The 22,500-nt window shown below is 56.0% G+C and overlaps 1 protein-coding gene across 3 annotated transcripts in view; it reads left to right on the plus strand.

The window, feature by feature from the left end:
* Positions 1 to 22,500, plus strand: part of LOC139241104 (histone deacetylase 4-like) — a 188,035-nt gene that overhangs the window by 46,266 nt on the left and 119,269 nt on the right. Inside the window, exon 1 of one of the 3 annotated variants that reach the window (XM_070869793.1) lies at positions 22,223 to 22,500. This exon is cut by the window's right edge and continues 192 nt beyond it. The exons of the other annotated variants lie outside the window; for them this stretch is intronic. The gene's annotated coding sequence lies outside the window, so the exon portion shown is untranslated. Of the gene's footprint in view, positions 1 to 22,222 lie in introns of those variants that run through there. 3 annotated transcript variants of the gene reach the window in all.

The raw sequence follows: 22,500 nt of genomic DNA on the forward strand, positions 1-22,500 counted from the left end.
AGGTTACAGAGATAGGGAGGGGTGTAGGGGGCTGGAGGGGGTTACAGAGATAGGGAGGGGTGTATAGGCTGAAGGAGGTTACAGAGATAGGGAGGGGTGTAGGAGCTGGAGGAGGTTACAGAGATAGGGAGGGGTGTATAGGCTGAAAGAGGTTACAAAGATAGGGAAGGGTGTAGGGGCTGGAGGAAGTTACAGAGATAGGGAGGGGTGTAGGGGCTGGAGGAGGTTACAGAGAAAGGGAGGGGTGTAGGGGCTGGAGGGGGTTATAGAGATAGGGAGGGGTGTAGGGGCTGGAGGAGGTTACAGAGAAAGGGAGGGGTGTAGGGGCTGAAGGAGGTTACAGAGATAGGGAGGGGTGTAGGGGGCTGGAGGGGGTTACAGAGATAGGGAGGGGTGTAGGGGCTGGAGGAGGTTACAGAGATAGGGAGGGGTGTAGGGGCTGGAGGACGTTACAGAGATAGGGAGGGGTGTAGGGGCTGGAGGAGGTTACAGAGATAGGGAGGGGTGTAGGGGCTGGAGGAGGTTACAGAGATAGGGATGGGTGTAGGGGCTGGAGGAGGTTACAGAGATAGGGATGGGTGTAGGGGCTGGAGGAGGTTACAGAGATAGGGAGGGGTGTAGGGGCTGAAGGATGTTACAGAGATAGGGAGGGGTGTAGGGGCTGGAGGAGGTTACAGAGATAGGGAGGGGTGTAGGGGGCTGGAGGAGGTTACAGAGATAGGGAGGGGTGTAGGGGGCTGGAGGAGGTTACAGAGATAGGGAGGGGTGTAGGGGGCTGGAGGAGGTTACAGAGATAGGGAGGGGTGTAGGGGCTGGAGGAGATTACAGAGATATGGAGGGGTGTAGGGGGCTGGAGGAGGTTACAGAGATAGGGAAGGGTGTAAGGGCTGGAGGATGTTACAGAGAAAGGGAGGGGTGTAGGGGTTGGAGGAGATTACAGAGATAGGGAGGGGTGTAGGGGCTGGAGGGGGTTACAGAGATAGGGAGGGGTGTAGGGGGCTGGAGGAGGTTACAGAGATAGGTAGTGGTGTAGGGGCTGGAGGAGGTTACAGAGATAGGGAGGGGTGTATAGGCTGGAGGAGGTTACAGAGATAGGGAGGGGTGTAGGGGCTGGGGAGGTTACAGAGATAGGGAGGGGTGTATAGGCTGGAGGAGGTTACAGAGATAGGGAGGGGTGTATAGGCTGGAGGAGGTTACAGAGATAGGGAGAGGTGTAGGGGCTGGCGGAGGTTACAGAGATAGGGAGGGGTGTAGAGGCTGGAGGAGGTTACAGAGATAGGGAGGGGTGTAGGGGCTGGAGGAGGTTACAGAGATAGGGAGGGGGCAAGGAGGCCATGGAGGGATTTGTAAACAAGGAGGAGAATTTTGAAATTGAGGCATTGCATAGCCAGGACTCAATGTAGGTCAGCGAGCACAGGGGGTGATGGGTGAGTGGGACTCGGTGTGAGTTAGGACACGGGGTCAGTGTGCACAGGGGGTGATGGGTGAGCGGGACTCGGTGCGAGTTAGGACACGGGGTCAGTAAGCACAGGAGGTGATGGGTGAGTGGGACTCGGTGCGAGTTAGGACACGGGGTCAGTGAGCACAGGAGGTGATGGGTGAGCGGGACTCGGTGCGAGTTAGGACACGGGGGCAGCTGAGTTTTGGATCACCTCTAGTTTTATGTCGGGTAGAATGTGGGAGGCCAGCCAGGAGTGCGTTGGAATAGTCAAGTCTGGAGGTAACAAAGGCACGGATGAGGGTTTCAGCAGCGGATGAGCTGAGGTACTGAGGGAGCGCCGCACTGTCAGAGGGGCGGTTTTTTGGATAAGAGAGGGTGTTCTCCCCGGTGTCCTTGGGCCAATATTTATCCCTCGACCAACATCACTAAAACAGATGATCTGGGTCATTATCACATTGTTTGTGGGAGCTTGCTGTGCACAAATTGGCTGCCGCCTATTCCTGCAAGGGTAGGTTAATGGTACAACGCAACTCTGATTCACTTATTTTTAGGTCAATTCGTGGAGAGTGGGATGTGGAACAAGGGGAACATCCCCTCTCATTCTTCGCGAGAAAGATAATATTAAAAGAAATGTGTTTGTGTAAAGAAAAAACAGTTATTTTCATATTTGGATCCAAATGCGCTGCATGATTCTAATCTTATCTCCGTGTCACGCCCCTGGCTCAGTGGGCAGCTGTCTCTCTCTCGCTCTCACCTCTGAGTCACAATGTCGTGGGTTCAATCCCCATTACAGATACTAGCTCCCCATAATCCAGACCGACACTCCCCCAGTACTGCCCCTCCGACAGTACGGTGCTCCCTCAGTACTGCCCCTCCGACAGTACAGTGCTCCCTCAGTACTGCCCCTCCGACAGTACGGCACTCCCTCAGTACTGCCCCTCCGACTGTGCGGCGTTCCCTCAGTACTGCCCCTCCGACAGTGCGGCACTCCCTCAGTATTGCCCCTCCGACAGTGCGGCGCTCCCTCAGTACTGCCCCTCCAACAGTACGGTGCTCCCTCAGTACTGCCCCTCCGACAGTGCGGCACTCCCTCAGCACCGCCCCTCCGACAATATGGTGCTCCCTCAGTACTGCCCCTCCGACAGTGCGGCGTTCCCTCAGTACTGCCCCTCCGATAGTACGCCGCTCCCTCAGTACTGCCCCTCCGACAGTGCGGCGCTCCCTCAGTACTGCCCCTCCGACAGTGCAGCACTCCCTCAGTACTGCCCCTCCGACAGTGCGGTGCTCCCTCAGTACCGCCCCTCCGACAGTGCGGCACTCCCTCAGTACTGCCCCTCCGACAGTGCGGCGCTCCCTCAGTATCGCCCCTCCGACAGTGCGGGGCTCCCTCAGTACCGCCCCTCCGACAGTGCGGCACTCCCTCAGTACTGCCCCTCCGACTGTGCGGCGCTCCCTCAGTACTGCCCCTCCGACAGTGCTGCGCTCCCTCAGTACCGCCCCTCCGACAGTGCGGTGCTCCCTCAGTACTGCCCCTCCGACAGTGCGGCGCTCCCTCAGTACTGCCCCTCCGACAGTGCGGCGCTCCCTCAGTACTGCCCCTCCGACAGTGCGGCGCTCCCTCAGTACTGCCCCTCCGACAGTGCGGCGCTCCCTCAGTACTGCCCCTCCGACAGTGCTGCGCTCCCTCAGTACTGCCCCTCCGACAGTGCGGCACTCCCTTGGTACTGCACTGGGTAAACAATTCCTCAGCCACACGCTTGGAACAGATGTCCGCTCCAGACTTGCAATGACGCACAGCAAGGAAAATATTTCCACATCAAATAAACTCCTCTGGTTAGTTAGGGTGACGTAAGACAAACATTGTGCTAGACACTGTCTGTGTAGAACACAACTGTTTAATAATCTCCCTTGGCTTGCCTGCACTCCTCCGATAGATCAGCGCGGAGGGAGATCTGCCCGGTGTCCTGGGGGCCATTATTTATCCCTCCACAAACATCACGAGAACAGATTAAACACTCACTCCCTCCACCACCTCCAACACTCACTCCCTCCACCACCTCCAACACTCACTCCCTCCACCACCTCCAACACTCACTCCCTCCACCACCGGCGCACCGTGGCTGCAGTGTGCACCGTCTACAAGATGCACCGCGGCAACTCGCCAAGGCTTCTTCGGCAGCACCTCCCAAACCCGCCACCTCTACCCGCCTCGAGGGACAAGGGCAGCAGGTCCATGGGAACACCACCCCCTCCACGTTCCCCTCCCAGTCACACACCATCCCGACTTGGGAATATATCGGCCGCCTGTTCCGTGTACCTGAGGTCCCTCATCCCCTGGTTTGAGTCCAGTAAATGCGGAAAGTTGTGGGTTCAAGACCCACTCCAGGGACTTGAGCACAAAACTCGAGGCTGCCACTCCCAGTGCAGTACTGAGGGAGCGCCGTACTGTCGGAGGGGCGGTACTGAGGGAGCGCCGCACTGTCAGAGGGGCAGTACTGAGGGAGCGCCGCACTGTCGGAGGGGCAGTACTGAGGGAGTGCCGCACTGTCGGAGGGGCGGTACTGAGGGAGCGCCGCACTGTCAGAGGGGCAGTACTGAGGGAGTGCCGCACTGTCGGAGGGGCGGTACTGAGGGAGTGCCGCACTGTCGGAGGGGCAGTACTGAGGGAGTGCCGCACTGTCGGAGGGGCGGTACTGAGGGAGTGCCGCACTGTCGGAGGGGCGGTACTGAGGGAGCGCCGCACTGTCGGAGGGGCTGTCTTTCAGATGAGACGTTAAACCGAGGCCCCGTCTGCCCTCTCGGGTGGATGTAAAAGATCCCGGGGCCACTATTTGGAAGAAGAGCAGGGGGAGTTCTCCCCGGTGTCCTGGGGCCAATATTTATCCCTCGACCAACATCACTAAAACAGACGATCTGGGTCATTATCACATTGCTGTGTGTGGGATCTTGCTGTGCGCAAATTGGCGTTTCCCACATTACAACAGTGACTGCACTCCAAAAGTACTTCATTGGCTGTAAAGCGCTTTGGGACGTCCAGTGGTCGTGAAAGACGCTATAGAAATACAAGTCTTCCTTTTCCTCGCTCCCTCCGCTCCCTCCTCCCCTCCCTCGCTCCCTTCCCTTCCCTTCCTCCTCCCCTCCCTTCCCTCCCTCCTCCCCTCCCTCCTCCCCTCCCTCGCTCACTTCCCTTCCCTTCCTCCTCCCCTCCCTTCCCTCCCTCCTCCCCTCCCTCCGCTCCCTCCCTTCCCTTACCCTTCCCTTCCCTTCCTCCTCCCTCCCCTCCCTCAGTTTCGCCACCTGACCCAATACCTCCCGGCGATCCTCGGTGCCAGGCGATGTCTGGTAGTTGCTCCCGTGTGGTGCGTTGGGCCGTTTTTGCGGCGTTGAGTTCAGGTTCTGCGACAAATACCTCCGCTGCCGGTCTCTCGGTGACTCGTGGCCCCGAGTCGTGCCGAAGGGCTCAGGCGCTGAACTTTGGCTGGATTTCAGCTGGCCAGCGCTCCCGCTGAAATGGAGACACCCCTGGTCACCACAGGACGAAGCCACAGACTCCGGCTCATTGACACAAACAAGGAGGTCCTTCATTGCCCAAACTCACACTGTGCCACCTCCAACTCCGTGTTTGAGGCAAGATCTTCCAGGCGATAGAGGCAGGCTGAGGGAGTTTCCCTCTCATTCTTTTCAATTCCTGTGAATATAAGCCAAGTCGATCCGGTCTTTCATGGAATACAAGGTTCAGTGCTGGGACCCCAGCTATTTACACTATACATTAATGATTTAGACGAAGGAATTGAGTGTAATATCTCCAAGTTTGCAGATGACACTAAGCTGGGTGGCGGTGTGAGCTGTGAGGGGGACGCTAAGAGGCTGCAGGGTGACTTGGACAGGTTAGGTGAGTGGGCAAATACATGGCAGATGCAGTATAATGTGGATAAATGTGAGGTTATCCACTTTGGGGGCAAAAACAGGAAGGTAGAATATTATCTGAATGGTGACAGATTAGGAAAAGGGGAGGTGCAACAAGACCTGGGTGTCATGGTACATCAGTCATTGAAGGTTGGCCATGCAGGTACAGCAGGTGGTGAAGAAGGCAAATGGCATGTTGGCCTTCATAGCGAGAGGATTTGAGTATAGGAGCAGGGAGGTCTTACTGCAGTTATACAGGGCCTTGGTGAGGCCACACCTGGAATATTGTGTTCAGTTTTAGTCTCCTAATCTGAGGAAGGACGTTCTTGCTATTGAGGGAGTGCAGCGAAGGTTCACCAGACTGATTCCCGGGATGGCAGGACTGACATATGAGGAAAAACTGGATCGACTGGGCTTATATTCACTGGAGTTCAGAAGAATGAGAGGGGATCTTATAGAAACATGTAAAATTCTGACTGGTTTGGACAGATTAGATGCAGGAAGAATGTTCCCGATGTTGGGGAAGTCCAGAACCAGGGGTCACAGTCTAAGGATAAGGGGTAAGCCATTTAGGACCGAGATGAGGAGAAACTTCTTCACTCAGAGAATTGTGAACCTGTGGAATTCTCTACCACAGAAAGTTGTTGAGGCCAATTCGTTGGATATATTCAAAAGGGCGTTAGATGTGGCCCTTACGGCTAAAGGGATCAGGGGGTATAGAGAGAAAGCAGGAATGGGGTGCTGAGGGAATGATCAGCCATGATCATATTGAATGGTGGTGCAGGCTCGAAGGGCCGAATGGCCTACTCCTGCACCTATTTTCTATGTTTCTATGTTTCTTTAATGGGGAGAAATGTGAACGTGTTCACTTTGATAGATAAAATTGAAAAGCAGAGTTTTTTTGTAAACAGTGAGAGATTGGGAAAAATGTTGGTGTTCGGTGGGGACCTGTGAGTCCTTGTACAGGAATCACTGGAATATAACATGCAGGTACAGCAAGCAATTAATGGTATAAGAACATAAGAAATAGGAGCAGGAGTCGGACATACGGCCCCTCGAGCCTGCTCCGCCATTTAATACGACCATGGCTGATCCGATCATGGACTCAGCTCCACTTCCCCGCCCGCTCCCCATAACCCTTCACTCCCTTATCGCTCAAACATCTGTCTATCTCCACCTTAAATATATTCAATGTCCCAGCCTCCACAGCTCTCTGGGGCAGAGAATTCCACAGATTTACAACCCTCTGAGAGAAGAAATTCCTCCTCATCTCAGTTTTAAATGGGCGGCCCCTTATTCTAAGACCATGCCCCTAGTTCTAGTCTCCCCCATCAGTGGAAACATCCTCTCTGCATCCACCTTGTCAAGCTCCCTCATAATCTTATACGTTTCGATAAGATCACCTCTCATTCTTCTGAACTCCAATGAGTAGAGGCCCAACCTACTCAACCTTTCCTCATAAGTCAAACCCCCTCATCTCTGGAATCAACCGAGTGAACCTTCTCTGAACTGCCTCCAAAGCAAGTATATCCTTTCGTAAATACGGAGACCAAAACTGCACGCAGTACTCCAGGTGTGGCCTCACCAATACCCTGTATAACTGTAGCAAGACTTCCCTGCTTTTATACTCCATCCCCTTTGCAATAAAGACCAAGATACCATTGGCCTTCCTGATCACTTGCTGTACCTGCATACTAACCTTTTGTGTTTCATGCACAAGTACCCCCAGGTCCTGCTGTACTGCGGCACTTTGCAATCTTTCTCCATTTAAATAATAACTTGCTCTTTGATTTTTTTCTGCCAAAGTGCATGACCTCACACTTTCCGACATTATACTCCATCTGACAAATTTTTGCCCACTCACTTAGCCTGTCTATGTCCTTTTGCAGATTTTTTGTGTCCTCTTCACACATTGCTTTTCCTCCCATCTTTGTATGTTGGCATTTATTACAAGAGGATTTGAGTATAAGAGTAAAAACATGTTCTGCAATTATATCATCATCATAGGCAGTCCTTCGGAATCGAGGAAGACTTGCTCCCACTCTAAACACAAGTCTTTAGGTGACTGAACAGCCCAATACGGGAACCACAGTCCCTGTCACAGGTGGGACAGATAGACGTTGAGGGAAGGGGAGGGTGGGACAGGTTTGCCGCACGCTCCTTCCGCTGCCTGCGCTTGGTTTCTGCACGCTCTCGGCGATGAGACTCGAGGTGCTCAGTGCCCTCCCGGATGCACTTCCTCCACTTAGGGCGGACTGATCTTTGGGCCCAGGGACTCCCAGGTGTCGGTGGGGATGTTGCACTTTATCGGGGAGGCTTTGAGGGTGGTCCCTTGTAACGTTTCCTCTGCCCACCTTTGGCCCGTTTGCCCGTGAAGGAGTTCCGAGTAGAGCGCTTGCTTTGGGAGTCTCGTGTCTGGGGCATGCGGACAATGTGGCCCTGCCCAGCGGAGCTGGTCGAGTGTGGTCAGTGCTTCGATGCTGGGGATGTTGGCCTGGTCGAGGACGCTAACGTTGGTGCGTCTGTCCTCCCAGGGGATTTGCAGGATCTTGCGGAGACATCGTTGGTGGTATTTCTCCAGCGACTTGAGGTGTCTACTGTACATGGTCTGTGTCTCTGAGCCATACAGGAGGGCGGGTATCACAACAGCCCTGTAGACCATGAGCTTGGTGGTGGATTTGAGGGCCTGGTCTTCAAACACTCTTTTCCTCAGGCGACCGAAGGCTGCATTGGAGCACTGGAGGCGGTGTTGGATCTCATCGTCAATGTCTGCCCTTGTTGATAAGAGGCTCCCTATTAGGAATAGTAGAACCCTGGTGAGACCAAACCTGGAGTATTGTGCACAGTTTGGGTCTCCTTACCTAAGGAAGGATATACTTGCCATAGAGGGAGCGCAGCGAAGGTTCACCAGACTGATTCCTGGGATGGGGGGATTGTCCTATGAGGAGAGATTGAGCAGACTGGGCCCATATTTTCTGGAGTTTAGAAGAATGAGAGGTGATCCCATTGAAACAGACCAGATTCTGAGGGGGATTGGCAGGGTAGATGCAGGGAGGGTGTTTCCCCCCAGGGCTGGGGAGTCTGGAACCAGGGGTCACAGTCTCAGGATAAGGGGTCAGCCATTTAGGACTGAGATGAGGAGGAATTTCTTCACTCAGAGGTGGGTGAATCTTTGGAATTCTCTGCCCCAGAGGGCTGTGGAGGCTCAGTCGTTGAGTATATTCAAGGCTGAGATCGGTAGATTTTTGGATATTGAGGGAATCGAGGGATCGTGCGGGAAAGTGGAGTTGAGGTCGAAGATCAGCCATGATCGTATTAAATGGTGGAGCAGGCTCGAGGGGCCGAATGGCTGAATCCTGCTCCTATTTCTTATGTTCTTATGTCGGACACCGGTGATAACTCCCCCTGCTCTTCTTCGAAATAGTGTCGTGGGATCTTTTACCTGCACGTGAGAGAGCAGATGGTGCCTCGGTTTAACGTCTCATCCGAAAGACAGCACCTCCGACAGTGTGGAGCTCCCTCGGTACTGCCCCTCTGACAGTGTGGAGCTCCCTCAGTACTGCCCCTCCGACAGTGTGGAGCTCCCTCAGTACTGCCCCTCCGACAGCGCAGTACGGCACTCCCTCAGTACTGACCCTCCGACTGCGCAGTACGGCACTCCCTCAGTACCGCCCCTCCGACTGCGCAGTACGGCGCTCCCTCAGTACTGCCCCTCCGACAGCGCAGTATGGCACTCCCTCAGTACCGCCCCTCCGACAGCGCAGTACGGCACTCCCTCAGTACCGCCCCTCCAACAGTGCGGCGCTCCCTCAATACTGCCCCTCCGACAGTGCGGTGCTCCCTCAGTACCGCCCCTCCGACAGTGCGGTGCTCCCTCAGTACTGCCCCTCCGGCAGTACGGCGCTCCCTCAGTACCGCCCCTCCGACAGTATGGCACTCCCTCAGTACCGCCCCTCCAACAGTGTGGCGCTCCCTCAGTACTGCCCCTCCGACAGTGCAGTACGGCACTCCCTCAGTACCGTCCCTCCGACAGCGCAGTACGGCGCTCCCTCAGTACCGCCCCTCCGACAGTGCGGCGCTCCCTCAGTACTGCCCCTCCGGCAGTACGGCGCTCCCTCAGTACCGCCCCTCCGACAGTGCGGTGCTCCCTCAGTACTGCCCCTCCGGCAGTACGGCGCTCCCTCAGTACCGCCCCTCCGACAGTATGGCACTCCCTCAGTACCGCCCCTCCAACAGTGTGGCGCTCCCTCAGTACTGACCCTCCGACAGCGCAGTACGGCACTCCCTCAGTACCGCCCCTCCAACAGTGCGGCGCTCCCTCAATACTGCCCCTCCGACAGTGCGGTGCTCCCTCAGTACTGCCCCTCCGACAGCGCAGTATGGCACTCCCTCAGTACCGCCCCTCCGACAGCGCAGTACGGCGCTCCCTCAGTACCGCCCCTCCGACAGTGCGGCGCTCCCTCAGTACTGCCCCTCCGGCAGTACGGCGCTCCCTCAGTACCGCCCCTCCGACAGTGCGGTGCTCCCTCAGTACTGCCCCTCCGGCAGTACGGCGCTCCCTCAGTACCGCCCCTCCGACAGTACGGCACTCCCTCAGTACCGCCCCTCCAACAGTGCGGCGCTCCCTCAGTACTGCCCCTCCGACAGCGCAGTACGGCACTCCCTCAGTACCGCCCCTCCAACAGTGCGGCGCTCCCTCAATACTGCCCCTCCGACAGTGCGGTGCTCCCTCAGTACTGCCCCTCCGGCAGTACGGCGCTCCCTCAGTACTGCCTCCATGACAGTGCGGAGAGAAAGAGGGTAGGGGAGAGACCGAGGTGGAGATAACAGCAGGAAGAGGAGGAGGTGGCTGGTTATTCAAAGGCAGGCGTGCGGGCTGTATCGTGTAACTGATTTTGGGTGCAGTGTTTACGCGAGGTGTGAGTTACAGACTGCAGCCTTGATCCGCTGTAGCAGTAAGTCTCCGAGCTCGGACACTGCGGCAGGAAGCTGTGATGTAAGAGACATCTTGCAGCAACTTTGAGAAAGGTATTGGAGAACTTGCACTGGGCAAACACTGACCCACAGTGACCTTTGCTAATCCGTATTTCACAGCCCCGTAACTCAGCCCAATAACTGTCGTGCGATGAGTAGATTGAACACATTGAAAGACTTGGATTTATATAGCGCCTTTCACCACCACCGGATGTCCCAAAGCGCTTTACAGCCAATGAAGTACTTTTGGAGTGTGGTCACTGTTGTAATGTGGGAAACGCCAATCTGCGCACAGCAAGCTCCCACACACAGCGATGTGATAATGACCCAGATCGTCTGTTTTAGTGATGTTGGTTGAGGGATAAATATTGGCCCCAGGACACCGGGGAGAACTCCCCCTGCTCTTCTTCCAAATAGTGGCCGTGGGATAGTGGGTGGTACTGAGGGAGCGCCGCACTGTCGGAGGGGCGGTACTGAGGGAGTGCCGTACTGTCGGAGGGGCAGTACTGAGGGAGTGCCGTACTGTCGGAGGGGCAGTACTGAGGGAGCCCCGCACTGTCGGAGGGGCAGTACTGAGGGAGCGCTGCACTGTCGGAGGGGCTGTACTGAGGGAGCACCGCACTGTCAGAGGGGCAGTACTGAGGGAGTGCCGCACTAGGGGCAGTACTGAGAGAGCGCCGCACTGTCGGAGGGGCAGTACTGAGGGAGCGCCTCACTGTCGGAGGGGCAGTACTGAGGGAGCACCGCACTGTCAGAGGGGCAGTACTGAGGGAGCGCCGCACTGTCGGAGGGGCAGTACTGAGGGAGCGCCGCACTGTCGGAGGGGCAGTACTGAGGGAGCACCGCACTGTCGGAGGGGCAGTACTGAGGGAGTGCCGCACTGTCGGAGGGGCAGTACTGAGGGAGCGCCGCACTGTCGGAGGGGCAGTACTGAGGGAGCGCCGCACTGTCGGAGGGGCAGTACTGAGGGAGCACCGCACTGTCGGAGGGGCAGTACTGAGGGAGCGCCGCACTGTCGGAGGGGCAGTACTGAGGGAGCACCGCACTGTCGGAGGGGCAGTACTGAGGGAGTACCGCACTGTCGGAGGGGCAGTACTGAGGGAGCGCCGCACTGTCGGAGGGGCAGTACTGAGGGAGTGCCGCACTGTCGGAGGGGCCGTCATTCGGATGAGACGTTAAACCGAGGCCCCGTCTGCCCCCTCAGGTGGATGTAAAAGATCCCGGGGCCACTATTTGGAAGAAGAGCAGGGGGAGTTCTCCCCGGTGTCGTGGGGCCAATATTTATCCCTCAACCAACATCACTAAAACAGATGATCTGGGTCATTATCACATCGCTGTGTGTGGGAGCTTGCTGTGCGCTAATTGGCGTTACCCACATTACAACAGTGACTACACTCCAAAAAATCGTTATATAAATAAATCGCTATGTCTCTCTCTCTGTTTCTCTCTCTCTCTCTCTCTCTCGTAGTATCGAAAGTTCTGTTGCAAAGCCCTCAGGTGTTGTGGCCGTGCTGTATTTTTTGAGAATAACTCCTTGCGGTGGAGTGCAAGGTATTTTAATCTGGCGGAAACGAGCGATGCAGAGAAAGAGAGAGGCAGATAAAGTAAGATACAGCAGTTCTCAGTAAGCCAGGGGAAACCACAGCTGAAGGCTTTGCGTCTGTCCGCGCAGAGAGGCAGACAGCGTGCTTTACACTGAGTCCTGAACTCGGTCCCTGCCATCCAGTCCTGACGTCTGTTTCTCTCTCAAACAATTGCAGGTAAACTTTATTTCATAGCGTTTGTAAATGTCCTGTCGCATTTGAGAGCTACGCTGAGCTCTGGTGATAAGTGTAAACGGCTCTCTCTCTCTATCGAACCTTTCGGCAAGGGTTGTTCACAATGAGAATCCTGTCTCGTGTCACGCTCTCTCTCTCTCATGCCTCTGAGTCACAAGTTTGAGGGTTCAAGCCCCCCTACTCCACAGACTCGAGCCCCCATAATACTGAGGGAGCGCCGCACTGTCGGAGGGGCAGTACTGAGGGAGCGCCGCACTGTCGGAGGGGCAGTACTGAGGGAGCACCGCACTGTCGGAGGGGCAGTACTGAGGGAGTGCTGCACTGTCGGAGGGGCAGTACTGAGGGAGCGCCGCACTGTCGGAGGGGCAGTACTGAGGGAGCGCCGCACTGTCGGAGGGGCAGTACTGAGGGAGCGCCGCACTGTCGGAGGGGCCATATTTCGGATGAGACGTTAAACCGAGGCCCCGTTTGTCCTCTCGGGTGAATGTAAATGTTTCCACAGCTATTGTTTCGAAGAAGAGCAGGGGGAGTTCTCCCCCGTATCAAAAATTTATCCCTCGACCAACATCACTAAAACAGATGATCTGGGTCATTATCACATCGCTGTGTGTGGGAGCTTGCTGTGCGCAAATTGGCGTTTCCCACATTACAACAGTGACCACATGTTTAAAAGTATTTGATTGGCCGTGAATCGCTTTGGGACGTCCGGTGGTGGTGAGGTGAGGGGGTGATGATACGGATGGGGAAACTAGTAATTGATGGTGATGGTTATAAATGGGACGATTAAATCGTTCGTGGGCACCTGGAGTCCTTTCCCCCAGAACAACATGCTTCACAGAGTGGTCACACTGTTACTCTGTCGGTCAATGGGGGTGGCCATTCACACACACACACACACACACACTCTCTCTCTCTCTCACACACAAACGCATTCACTCTCTCACTCTCACACACTCTCTCACACACACTCTCTCACTCACTCGCACACACTCTCTCTCACACTCACTCTCACACACTCTCTCACTCACTCTCACACACATTCTCTCACTCACTCTCACACACATTCTCTCACACACTCTCTCACTCTCACACACTCTCATACACACTCACACATACTCTCTCACACACTCTCACACACACTCTCTCACTCACTCTCACACACACTCTCTCACACACTCTCACACTCACTCTCTCATACACACTCTCTCACACACTCACTCACTCACACACACTCACTCTCTCACACACTCACTCTCTCACACACTCTCTCACACACTCACTCTCTCACACACACTCTCTCACACACACTCTCACTCACTCACTCACTCACTCTCTCACACACACACACACACACTCTCTCACACACTCACTCTCACACTCACTCTCACTCACTCTCTCACACACTCTCTCACTCACTCTCTCACACTCACTCACTCACTCACTCTCTCACACACTCACTCTCACTCTCTCTCACTCACTCACTCACTCACTCTCTCTCACACACTCACTCTCTCACACACTCACTCACTCTCTCTCTCACACACTCACTCACTCTCTCTCACACACTCACTCACTCTCTCACACACGCTCTCACTCACTCTCTCACACACTCACTCTCTCTCACACTCACTCACTCTCACACTCACTCTCACACTCACTCTCACTCACTCTCTCTCACACACTCACTCTCACACTCACTCTCACTCACTCTCTCTCACACACTCACTCACTCTCTCTCTCACTCACTCTCTCTCACACACTCTCTCACTCACTCTCTCACACACTCACTCTCTCTCACTCACTCTCTCACTCACTCTCTCACACACTCACTCACTCACTCTCTCACTTACTCACTCACTCTCTCTCACACACTCACTCTCACACTCACTCTCACACACACTCACTCACTCTCTCTCACACACTCACTCTCTCTCTCTCACTCACTCTCTCTCACACACTCTCTCACTCACTCTCTCACACACTCACTCACTCTCTCTCACACACTCACTCTCACACTCACTCTCACACACACTCACTCACTCTCTCTCACACACTCACTCACTCTCTCACACACTCTCTCACTCACTCTCTCACACTCACTCACTCACTCTCTCTCACACACTCACTCTCACACTCACTCTCACACACACTCACTCACTCTCTCTCACACACTCACTCTCTCTCTCTCACTCACTCTCTCTCACACACTCACTCACTCTCTCTCACACACTCACTCACACACTCACTCTCACACTCACTCTCACTCACTCTCACACACACACTCTCTCACGCACTCTCTCACACACTCTCTCACACACACTCTCTCACACACTCACTCACTCACACACACACACGGACCTGGCTCTGCTTGTGACGTGCGGGCGAGAGTGGGAGAACTGTGGGCGGGGGTGCGTTCCGGCTGTGTCTGTGAGCTGCAACCCCCCCGCCCCCCCCATCCCCCGACAGCGGCAACGTCTAGACATTTCGTGGCCCCGTCTGCCGTCAGCGGGAGGGAGGGGCAGCTGTTCCCGGAGCGTACCTCGCGTGGGAGCCAGGGGGATGGGGGTCGGAGGGAGGGTGAGGGTCGAGGTGGAAGGGTTGCAGACGAGGGAATGAGGTTGGAGAGCCCCCGTCAATCTCCCAAACCCCGCCAACGGACGATTGACGGGAGAGTCCCACACACACCCCCTTCGAAGCGTCGTGTTTGCCAGCAGATTAGAACAAAAATATATTCTTTGACACAACAGCAAGAAAATTCCCCTGCACCCCCCCACACCCCACCACCCCTTGCACACGACAGCGGTTTGGAAATTTTAAACGTTTGATAGAAAACAATAAGCCCACATTTGTCAGAGAGAGTGGAAACTGTGTGTGTACCTGAGCCATTGTGAGAGCGATCGGAGCTAAGCTCGCTCTCTCGCTCTCTCTCCACCCCCTCACCGAGGTCCAACAACACTCTGCGTCACACACACGCGCGCAACAACTAGTCGCCACACCGTGTGACCGTTTAGCGCTAGGTCTGTCGCCACTGAGTCACCGGCTCCATGATCCTGGGAGCTACTGCGCTGTCGGAGGGGCGCTAGTGAGGGAGCGCCGTACTGTGCTGTCGGAGGGGCGGTACTGAGGGAACGCCGCACTGTCGGAGGGGCAGTACTGAGGGAGCGCCATACTGCGCTGTCGGAGGGGCAGTACTGAGGGAGCGCCACACTGTCGGAGGGGCAGTACTGAGGGAGTGCCGCACTGTCGGAGGAGCAGTACTGAGGGAGCGCTGTACTGTGCTGTCGGAGGGGCAGTACTGAGGGAGCACCGTACTGTCGGAGGGGCAGTACTGAGGGAGTGCCGTACTGTCGGAGGGGCAGTACTGAGGGAGCACCGTACTGTCGGAGGGGCAGTACTGAGGGAGCGCCACACTGTCGGAGGGGCAGTACTGAGGGAGTGCCGTACTGTCGGAGGGCCGGTACTGAGGGAGCGGTGCACTGTCGGAGGGGCCGGTACTGAGGGAGCGCCGTACTGTGCTGTCGGAGGGGCAGTACTGAGGGAGCGCCGCACTGCGCTGTCGGAGGGGCGGTACTGAGGGAGCACCGCACTGTTGGAGAGGCAGTACTGAGGGAGTGCCGCACTGTCGCAGGGGCAGTACTGAGGGAGTGTTGCACTGTCGGAGGGGCAGTACTGAGGGAGTGCCGCACTGTCGGAGGGGCAGTACTGAGGGAGAGCCGCACTGTTGGAGGGGCAGTACTGAGGGAGCGCCGCACTGTCGGAGGGCAGTACTGAGGGAGTGCCGCACTATCGGAGGGGCAGTACTGAGGGAGTGCCGCACTGTCGGAGGGGCAGTACTGAGGGAGCGCCGCACTGTCGGAGGGGCAGTACTGAGGGAGCGCCGTACTGTGCTGTCGGAGGGGCAGTACTGAGGGAGCGCCGTACTGTGCTGTCGGAGGTGCAGTACTGAGGGAACGCCGTACTGTCGGAGGGGCAGTACTGAGGGAGTGCCGCACTGTCGGAGGGGCAGTACTGAGGGAGTGCCGCACTGTCGGAGGGGCGGTACTGAGGGAGTGCCGCACTGTCGGAGGGGCGGTACTGAGGGAGCGCCGCACTGTCGGAGGGGCGGTACTGAGGGAGCGCCGCACTGTCGGAGGGGCGGTACTGAGTGAGTGCCGCACTGTCGGAGGGGCAGTACTGAGGGAGCGCCGCACTGTGCTGTTGGAGGGGCAGTACTGAGGGAGTGCTGCACTGTCGGAGAGGCAGTACTGAGGGAGCGCCGCACTGTCGGAGGGGCAGTACTGAGGGAGCGCCGCACTGTCGGAGGGGCAGTACTGAGGGCGTGCTGCACTGTCGGAGAGGCAGTACTGAGGGAGCGCCGCACTGTCGGAGGGGCAGTACTGAGGGCGTGCCGCACTGTCGGAGAGGCAGTACTGAGGGAGCGCCGCACTGTCGGAGGAGCGGTACTGAGGGAGCGCCGCACTGCACTGTCGGAGGGGCAGTACTGAGGGAGTGCCGCACTGTCGGAGGGGCCGTCTTTCAGATGAGACATTAAACCGAGGCCCCGTCTGCCCTCTCGGGTGGATGTAAAAGATCCCACGGCCACTATTTTGAAGAAGAGCAGGGGGAGTTCTCCCCGGTGTCCTGGGGCCAATATTTATCCCTCAACCAACATCACTAAAACAGATGATCTGGGTCATTATCACATCGCTGTGTGGGAGCTTGCTGTGCGCTAATTGGCGTTTCCCACATTACAACAGTGACTACACTCCCAAAAAGTACTTCATTGGCTGTAAAACGCTTTGGGATGTTCGGTGGTCGGGAAAGGGGTTTTTCTCAACGTTATTGAAGAGAATGGGCCCATGCTCTCTGGAGTTTAGCAGAATGAGAGGTGATCTCACTGAAACAGACCAGATTCTGAGGGGGATTGACAGGGTAGATGCAGGGAGGGTGTTTCCCCCCGGGCTGGGGAGTCTAGAACCAGGGGTCTCACAGTCTCAGGATAAGGGGTCGGCTATTTAGGACTGAGATGAGGAGGAATTTCTTCACTCAGAGCGGGGTGAATCTTTGGAATTCTCTGCCCCAGAGGGCTGTGGAGGCTCAGTCGTTGAGTATATTTAAGGCTGGGATCGCTAGATTTTTAGATATTGAGGGAATCGAGGGATTGGGCGTTAAAGTGGAGTTGAGGTCGGAGATCATCCATGATCGTGTTGAATGGCGGAGCAGGCTCGAGGGGCCGAATGGCCGACTCCTGCTCCTAATTCTTGTGTTCTTCAACTGTCTCGGGGAAGTTGTATCCGTGGGAGGTGAAATACTTTGGGGTACAAACCTCTGAGGGGTTCAGTAAGTTTTGGGGGAATATTTCAGGGGTGGGTTGCGTACATCTGTGACTTATATTGCCCAAAGCAAGCGCTCTAGTCAGAACTCCTCATCACCATCGTCATAGGCAGTCCCTCGGAATCGAGGAAGACTTGCTTCCACTCTAAACACGAGTCCTTAGGTGGCTGAACAGTCCAATACGGGAACCACAGTCCCTGTCACAGGTGGGACAGACAGACGTTGAGGGAAGGGGAGGGTGGGACAGGTTTGCCGCACGCTCCTTCCGCTGCCTGCGCTTGGTTTCTGCATGCTCTCGGCGACGAGACTCGAGGTGCTCAGCGCCCTCCCGGATGCACTCCCTCCACTTAGGGCGGACTGGTCTTTGGGCCAGGGACTCCCAGGTGTCGGTGGGGCTGTTGCACTTTATCAGGGAGGCTTTGAGGGTGGTCCCTTGTAACGTTTCCTCTGCCCACCTTTGGCCCGTTTGCCCGTGAAGGAGTTCCGAGTAGAGCGCTTGCTTTGGGGAGTCTCGTGTCTGGGGGAACCATGCGGACAATGTGGCCCTGCCCAGCGGAGCTGGTTGAGTGTGGTCAGTGCTTCGATGCTGGGGATGTTGGGCCTGGTCGAGGACGCTAACGTTGGTGCGTCTGTCCTCCCGGGGGATTTGCAGGATCTTGCGGAGACAGCGTTGGTGGTATTTCTCCAGCGACTTGAGGTGTCTACTGTACATGGTCCATGTCTCTGAGCCACACAGGAGGGCGGGTATCACTACAGCCCTGTGGACCATGAGCTTGGTGGTGGATTTGAGGGCCTGGTCTTCAAACACTCTTTTCCTCAGGCGGCCGAAGGCTGCACTGGCGCACTGGAGGCGGTGTTGGATCTCGTCGCCAATGTCTGCCCTTGTTGATAAGAGGCTCCCGAGGTATGGGAAATGGTCCACGTTGTCCAGGGCGGGCCGTGGATCGCGATGACTGGGGGGCAGTGCTGTGCGGAGAGGACAGGCTGGTGGAGGACCTTTGTCTTACGGATGTTTAGCGTAAGGTCCGTGCTTTCGTACGCCTCAGTGAATACATCGACTATATCCTGGAGTTCAGCCTCTGTATGTGTGCAGACGCAGGCATCGTCCACGTACTGTAGCTCGAGGACAGAGGTTGGGGTGATCTTGGACCTGGCCTGGAGACGGCGCAGGTTGAACAGCTTCCCACTGGTTCTGTAGTTTAGTTCCACTCCAGCGGGGAGCTTGTTGACTGTGAGGTGGAGCATGGCAGCGAGGGAGATTGAGAAGAGGGTTGGGGCGATGACACAGCCCTGTTTGACCCCGGTCTGGACGTGGATTGGGTCAGTGATGGATCCGTTGGTCAGGATCACGGCCTGACTGTCATCGTGGAGCAGGCAGAGGATGGCAATTAACTTTTGGGGGCATCCGAAACGGAGGAGGGCGCTCCGTAGACCCTCGCGGTTGACGGTGTCAAAGGCCTTTGTAAGGTCAAAGCCCATGTACAAGGGCTGGCGATGTTCCCTAACATCTGTCCCACCTATAACAGGGTCTGTGACTCTCGTATTGGACTGTTCAGCCACCAAAGTAAAAGGGGAGGTGCAACGAGACCTGGGTGTCATGGTACATCAGTCATTGAAAGTTGACATGCAGGTACAGCAGGCGGTGAAGAAGGCAAATGGTATGTTGGCCTTCATAGCGAGAGGATTTGAGTACAGGAGCAGGGAGGTCTTACTGCAGTTGTACAGGACCTTAGTGAGGTCACACCTTGAATATTGTGTTCAGTTTTGGTCTCCTAATCTGAGGAAGGACGTTCTTGCTATTGAGGGAGTGCAGCGAAGGTTCACCAGACTGATTCCCGGGATGGCGGGACTGACCTATCAAGAAAGACTAGATCAACTGGACTTATATTCACTGGAGTTCAGAAGGATGAGAGGGGATCTCATAGAAACGTTTAAAATTCTGACGGGACTGGACAGGTTAGATGCAGGAAGAATGTTCCCGATGTTGGGGAAGTCCAGAACCAGGGGTCACAGTCTAAGGATAAGGGGTAGGCCATTTAGGACCCAGATGAGGAGAAACTTCTTCACCCAGAGAGTGGTGAACCTGTGGAATTCTCTACCACAGAGAGTTGTTGAGGCCAGTTCGTTAGATATATTCAAAAGGGAGTTAGATGTGGCCCTTACGGCTAAAGGGATCAGGGGGTATGGAGAGAAAGCAAGAATGGGGTACTGAAGTTGAATGATCAGCCATGATCATATTGAATGGTGGTGCAGGCTCGAAGGGCCGAATGGCCGACTCCTGCATCTATTTTCTATGTTCTTATATTGGGGTGCACTGTGTCTGGGGTGCATTATTTGCAGTTGTAATGTTTATGGGGTGCATTGTACAGTGGGATATTTGGGGGCAGTTTTTTAACAAAAGAAAGATTTATATAGCGCCTTTCACAACCACCGGACGTCCCAAAGTGCTTTACAGCCAATGAAGTACTTTTGGAGTGTGGACACTGTTGTAATGTGGGAAACGCCAATCTGCGCACAGCAAGCTCCCACACACAGCAATGTGATAATGACCCAGATCATCTGTTTTAGTGATGTTGGTCGAGGGATAAATATTGGCCCCAGGACACCGGGGAGAACTCCCCCTGCTCTTCTTCGAAATAGTGGCCCCGGGATCTTTTACATCCACCCGAGAGGGCAGACGGGGCCTCGGTTTAACGTCGAACCGAATGACGGCCCCTCCGACAGTGCGGCGCTCCCTCAGTACTGCCCCTCCGGCAGTGCGGCGCTCCCTCAGTACTGCCCCTCCGACAGTGCGGCACTCCCTCAGTAACGCCCCTCCAACAGTGCGGCGCTCCCTCAGTACCGCCCCTCCAACAGTGCGGCGCTCCCTCAGTACTGCCCCTCCGACAGTGCGGCGTTCCCTCAGTACCGCCCCTCCGACAGTGCGGCGCTCCCTCAGTACTGCCCCTCCGACAGTGCGGCGCTCCCTCAGTACAGCCCCTCCGACAGTGAGGCGCTCCCTCAGTACAGCCCCTCCGACAGTGCGGCACTCCCTCAGTACCGCCCCTCCGACAGTGCGGTGCTCCCTCAGTACCGCCCCTCCGACAGTGCGGTGCTCCCTCAGTACTGCCCCTCCGACAGTGCGGCGCTCCCTCAGTACTGCCCCTCCGACAGTGCGGCGCTCCCTCAGTACAGCCCCTCCGACAGTGCGGCGCTCCCTCAGTACAGCCCCTCCGACAGTGCGGCACTCCCTCAGTACTGCCCCTCCGACAGTGCGGTGCTCCCTCAGTACAGCCCCTCCGGCAGTGCGGCGCTCCCTCAGTACTGCACTGCGAGTGTCAGCCTAGATTTTTGTGCTCGAGTCCCTGGAGTGGGAATTGAACCCAAAACCTTCTGACTCAGAGGCGAGGGGGCTGCCCACTGGGCCACGTTTAGTGGATTTTATTCAGGAGTGTGTTATTCCCGGAGTACGGTAGTTAAGGGGTGCGCTGTCTGTGCACAATGTGTGTGTACAGCAACCTGGACAGTTAACAAAAAATGCAGGACTTTTCTGATGTTGCCTCTCACACACACACAATTTATTCATCCCCATCGATGGTAAATCTCGCCCCTTCCCAGCACCCTGGGACAGCTCCGAATCAGACCATTCCGACCACAATACCATGCTGCTATTTCTGGGACCATCACAGCTCAGAAAAGCAGCTGGGGCCACCACAGAGAGGGCTGATTCTCTCTCTCTCTCTCTCACTCTCACACACACACACACACACACACACACACATACTATCACACACTCTCACACACACACTCTCTCTCACACAGTCTCTCGCTCTATCTCTCACACACACACACACACACACACACACATACTATCACACACTCTCTCTCTCTCTCTCAAACTCACTCACACTCACTCTCTCTCTCTCACACACACACTCTCACACACTCTCTCACGCACACACTCATACACACACTCACACACACTCCCACACACACTCTCTCTCACACACACACTCTCTCTCTCTCTCTCTCACACACTCACACTCACTCTCTCTCACACACACACACACTCTCTCTCACACTCTCACACACACACTCTCTCTCACACTCTCACACACTCTCTCATGCACACACTCATCCACACACTCACACACACTCTCTCTCACACACCCACTCACACACACTCTCTCTCTCAAACTCACACTCTCTCTCACACTCACACACACACACACTCTCTCTCACACTCTCACACACTCTCTCTCTCACACACACACACTCTCTCTCCCTCCCTCACTCTCTCTTCCTCTCTCCCTCCCTCTCTCTCTCACCTTCCCTCTCTCCATCTCTCTCTCTCCCTCTCTCTCCCTCCCCCCTCTCTCTCTCCCACCCTCTCTCCCTCTCTCTCCCTCACTCTCTCTCTCCCTCTCTGCTTCCCTCTCTCTCTCTCTCTCTCTCTCCTTCCCTCTCTCCTTCCCTCTCTCCCTCCCTCTCTCCCTCTCTCTCTCCTTCCCTCTCTCCCTCTCTCGCTCTCCCTCTCTCCCTCCCTCTCTCCCTCTCTCTCTCTCTTTCTCTCTTTCTCTCTCCCTCGCTCCCTCTCTCTCTCTCCTTCCCTCTCTCCCTCTCACACTCTCTCAGACCGACAGCAGGTGGAGCCATGCCTCCCCAGAACCTCCCAGCGAGAAACACAGCCCTCTCTCCCTCCCTCTCCCTCTCCCTCTCCCCCCATTGGCTCGGCTGCACGGCCCAATCCAAACTTTTACTTCTGTCTCTCTCTCTCTCTCTCTCGCTCGCTCGCTCGGTGATGTCACTGCTATTTTTGGCAAGGTCTTTGATCAACTTCTATCCGAGAGTTCCGGCACTGCCTTAAGCCCAGGGTTTGCCCGAGATCTGCTCGCGTCTGAGAGGGTTCCGGGAAATCGCATCTCGTAGCAACCCCTCCCCGAGAGAGTTGGTGCGAGATCGGACAGGGGGGGCTCAACGCCCCAAGCCACACTCCCCACCCTCCCTCCGTACCATGCAACAAAGTTCCACCTCTCTAACGAGGTGGCAGCTCTGCGGACCCACACTCCCGCAAATCGAGCAAGCCTCAACCGCCTCAAAGTCCCTCCT

The sequence above is a fragment of the Pristiophorus japonicus genome, chromosome Y (assembly GCF_044704955.1).
Source record: "Pristiophorus japonicus isolate sPriJap1 chromosome Y, sPriJap1.hap1, whole genome shotgun sequence".
Lineage (NCBI taxonomy): Eukaryota > Metazoa > Chordata > Chondrichthyes > Pristiophoridae > Pristiophorus > Pristiophorus japonicus.